The 4,728-nt window shown below is 47.8% G+C and overlaps 1 long non-coding RNA gene across 1 annotated transcript; it reads right to left on the bottom strand.

Moving 5' to 3' along the window:
• Window positions 1-3,433: 3,433 nt before the first annotated feature.
• On the bottom strand, window positions 3,434-3,809 carry LOC119390665 (uncharacterized). The gene is made up of 2 exons (XR_005183439.2): window positions 3,736-3,809; window positions 3,434-3,656 (listed from the first exon to the last, which is right to left on the bottom strand). It is a non-coding gene; the product is annotated as an uncharacterized LOC119390665 (long non-coding RNA).
• Between the last annotated feature and the right edge of the window lie 919 nt (window positions 3,810-4,728).

The following is a 4,728-nucleotide window of genomic DNA, read 5'->3' as shown; positions in this document are numbered from 1 at the left end:
GTTGAGCTTCTCCACGTCTGCGTTCTTCAGCGCGAGATAGGGAGTGCCATAGGTTATTCGACTGCTCAGGAGAGCTTGCATCACACGTAGCGTGACTTGTTCTTTAAAGCCGCTTCTACGGTTCACAATTCTCCTGTCGAGATGCGTTAGCTGCTATAGCGTGCGCTGTAATCGAGGGAGTGTGGACGCCCCGGACCCATCTTTGTGGATGAGGAGCCCCAGCACTCGGTAAGTTTTCACTTTTGGGATGGGCTTTCCGTTGAGGGTGACGCTGAGATCGGGTTCGTTCTAAGCGGCTGGCCGTCCTCTCGTTCTGGACTTCAGAATGAAGTGTTCCGAGTTTTCGGGAACGCATCGGAGGCACATTGTGCAAGTACCTCTTGATGGTATCAATCGCTTCTTGTTGGCGCACTTCTTGCGTTCCGGTATTTGAGGCCCTTGTCCATAACGTGACATCGTGTGCATAAAAAGCATGGTCGTAGGTCTGGTATAGCATTGAGGAGGCTGGGGTAATTGATCAAGGGAACGTTGAAGAGCAACGGCGAAATGACCGAACCCTGCGGAGTACGTCTGCCCGGTAGTCTGAAAGTGTCTCTGCGGAGGTTGTATATTCCCACTGTGGCCGTGCGATGCGTGAGGAAATTCTTCACGTAGTTGTATATCCGGGGCCCGCAGTCCAGGTGTTCGAGATTGCATAGAATAGCGTCGTGACGGACGTTGACAAAAGCTGCTTTATATCGGATGGCTACAATTTAAGATTTGCTTTTGGTGCTCAGATGATTCGATGAGGTCTCCTTGAGCAGAAGGAAGATGTCTTGCGTTGATAGGTGTTGCCTGAATCCGAACATTGTGTTCGGAAAATATACCTTGCCTTCGAGGTATGGAGTTAGCCGGTTGTGTAGCATGTGCTCGAATAGTTTTCCTACGCACGCGGTAAGGGAAATTGGTCGCAGGTTCTCGATGCTGAAGGGCTTCTTTGGTTTGGGGCAATGGTGATCTCCAAGTGTTTCCAGGTAGCCGGTATTTCTCCGCATTCCCAGCATTCCTTGAAAATACTGGAGTAGGGCTTCGAATGTCCAGAGAGCCAAACCAATGGCTCAGCACTTGTTTCCATCATTTCAGCACACCACATTTGGGTAGACTACAGTATAATCTTGATTATACGAATCTCGCGGGGTGAAAAAATATTCCCATGAGCAGAAATCCGTATCACCGGAAAATGTGTGAAAGCGGTATGCTTAGTTGGCTAAGCACTATCTAGTATGGCTAGGTATTGCTACTAGTATGCTTAGCATGTTACAAAAGAATAATAAAACTGCCGCACGTTTATATTTATTGCTTCTCAGTGCCTCAGCAAAGTTACAGACCATTGTGAATTATTACCAGTAGTCTTCAGAAGTCAGCGATCATGCTGGTACTCTTGCTTACTCGGCGCGTGTAATTACGGGACAAGGTTTGCCGTTTCCCGAGACAATAATAGCCCCTTCATCATGTCGATATGCTTCTCCGCACAATGTCAGCGTAGTGCGGCGATTGTGACTTAAGGTCCAGGAAAGAGGATCCGAATTTTTTTTTACAACTCTCTAACAAGATCGCTCTACACGCAGAAGGATGCGGGAATCACATATTGCGAATGTCCCAGCGCTGCGCGCCGCCCAGTCGCTTCCAGTGATTGGAATAGCCAAGGGCATTTTGTAGCAGATTTTCACTGAAAAATCCGAGAAGTTTGCATTAGGTTGCGCAAAGCTTGGCACAGCGAATCTGGTTGCTTCTCAGCTCGTCGTGCTGCAGCACGGCAATCGCAATGCCGGCGGGGATTGGTCCAATGTGCTTGGCCGAAGAAGCGGCAGCCAAAAGACGGCGACGGACGGATCCGAAATGCGCGCAAAGCTTGCCGCTCTGAATGTGCTGAAATCACTGTCCCCGAGCAACGGTGTAAGAAACTGTGGCGTTTGCTATGGCGACGGCTTGGTGGCGGCTGCTCCTCGGCGAGGCGCGAAGCTTTCGCGATTACTACGGCAACAGCTGCGCAGCTCGAGTTTTTTGTTAATGGATGCCTTACTGCCCGCTTTCACAGTTCGCTGTTAAAAAATGGTTATTTGTAGCAACTGCCGTCAGTTTCGTAGCATGGTGTAAAGACAAGAAAAACTGGACAAAAGCTGCATGCGCATTGCTTTTGCTACAGATAAAGAAGAAATTAAAAAAAAATCACAGGGTTTTTTATGCATTCACCTAAGACGACTCGAACGCGAAAGCGTCTTCTTTCTCTTCTTAGTCGATGCATTATTCCTCCCCCACCCGCCTCCGAAATCTTTCTCTACCTAACGTACATTTGCACTGCCTCCAGGATCGGAGGCAATGCAAGCTTTCTGCACCTTTCTGCAAAAATTTCCGAAGCGCGCGACTAGGGATTCGAAACTGGGACTCCTCGCTCCACAGTGCGCTTCCTTGGACAATTACGCCATGCGTCAGTCGTTCTCCAGGCTACTAACGGTAGAATACAAACGCACGCGTCGTTGGGTGAAGAAATACACGAGACGCCACACGTGGCGAAATTAAATTATACGAGGCGCGGGCCACGCTGCATTGTTGCCCGCGCTGCGTGTGCGTCGTATCGCTGGCGACCCGCGCTAGTTTTCCCATTTGGGGATGTAGCGCCGCGCCCACTCGTGGCCAGTCGGCCAGAGAAAAAGAAGAGCGTCTCGTGGCTCGTGGTGGCGCGAGCTAGTGGGAAATCTTTGGCTCTTGTAGGCTTATGCCACTGGAGGGAAGAAACGGGACGGCTGAACAAGAATCACAGTATACATCTTACCCCGTGACCAGAATCCCGAGGCTAAAATTACAGCGCAAGCACACAAGAGAACCACGAAGAAGAGAAACGTACGACAGAAGCGCTGACTAACAAGTACTTTATTCAATCATACGCCGATGCATACATAAGCCCAAGGCAACCTTACCGGACATGCGCACACAACAATAGATCTAAACCAAAACGTGTAACGAGGATGATAGTGTATTAGATACGCGAAGACCTGAAATCATATTCAGAAAGGGTGCAGGGACAAAGTAAAGAAGAAGTCAGAAAGACAAAGCAGTGCCCTTGTGCTGTAATTTTAGCTTAAGGAATGTGTACCAACTAGACCCAAATTAAGTTTTATTTTAGTGACCAGAATCGACGCCAGGATGGAACGCGAGCCTTGGCTTCACGTGCCACTGCCAAGCGCAGTCTCTGGTTTTGTCAGAAAAAGAGAAAAAAATAGACAGCCACAAAGTGAGAGAAGACGTTGCTATTTAAGACTACGCGAGCTAAGACTCGGCTTATAAGACCTTGCTAATAAACTAGAGCGGACGCAAGCTCCGCTGTTAGTGCATGCTATAGCACTGCTACCGCAAGCTGGCCAATTTTTTATGTTACGGCAAATACGGGGACATACTGAAGAAACAGCTTGAGCCTCTGTTTGTGTAGCACTCGTTGACAGAATTTTCTTTTCATCTGCTTGTGATGCTTCGTGGCGGGTTACTAGTCGCACTTGAACAGACTTATCGGTGACATGGCCCGCCTCACATGCTGGCTCGAATGATGTGTCTCCAGCTTCTCCCGACTCGCAATACAGACCCGGTGCTGCATCATACATTGGCTCAGTTGCGATGTCATCCTGAAACAAATTGGCTTGTCTTGTTGCGAGTGATAACGCGAAAAATTATTGTCGAGAACAGAAATGAAACCTCTCTTACAGAATCTCTATCGCTGCAATGACTTGGTCTTGGAGTGTGCCCGCTGGTTCCGTCTCCGGAGAGTCCAAGAATCGCGACAGTGTATCAACAGACGAGTGGCTGATACATACGCAACAGAACATGAAGTTATGGCAAGTATTAAAATGAGTACTTTTCGGAAATGTTGAGAATAATTTACTGAAACCACTGATACTATTGTATAATCGCCTTGTTTTAGGTTTTTCGGATGCTGTACCCAGCTTTGTCTTGCGTAATTGCCTTCAGTGTTGCTCAGTCTAGTCAAACCTATTATTATACTTCTCTAAGCAGTTGATTTGGGCCGCATAATAAAGTTACATTTGATACTGGAAGATGTCTATGTGAACCGACTTCACTGAAATTGAAAATAAACTTGGAGGACTGCAAATCCGTCTGTGCTGTGCTGGAAATGATTGTAAGAGTATCTTCGTGTTTATAGGTATTTCCCGTATTCCTTTTCATTGCGCAGGCATTGCACTACCGACTCATCGAGAAACTCTCCGTGCATCTGTCACGTAAGACGATCGCTCCTATAAAGAAACGTGAATAAACGAAAATAACCGTTTTACTCCGGCGCTACGGTTCGAAGAGAGGCCCCACATTACGAATATATGTGTTAGCTATATGATTGCGTTGTCCCCGCAGTGAAAAGGCAATGTGGAAAGGCAACACTTGCTATAAACGCTTCGTTCCATTTCGTGGAAGTGCAATAAAAGCCTTCCTCAGGAAGTGGAATGTTGACAGGGTGGACTGTACATATCAGGAAAATGCAAACCTTGCGCATTTTTCATGGCAAACAGGCATTTCGGTGCCCAGGGCATGCGCGTGCCACAGGGCCGTTCGGGACACTGACTAGTGCTAGAAAGAAGATGAAAGATGCCATGCTACTATCCGCCTTTAGCGCTGTTACGTGATCAACGAAGACCAACGAAGACAAAAAACTGGTTGACCAACGAAGACAAAGGCGGTTGCACC

The sequence above is a fragment of the Rhipicephalus sanguineus genome, chromosome 4 (genome assembly GCF_013339695.2).
Source record: "Rhipicephalus sanguineus isolate Rsan-2018 chromosome 4, BIME_Rsan_1.4, whole genome shotgun sequence".
Lineage (NCBI taxonomy): Eukaryota > Metazoa > Arthropoda > Arachnida > Ixodida > Ixodidae > Rhipicephalus > Rhipicephalus sanguineus.
The sequence above is the reverse complement of the archived record's forward strand: the minus strand, read 5'-3'. Positions and strand labels throughout refer to the sequence as shown.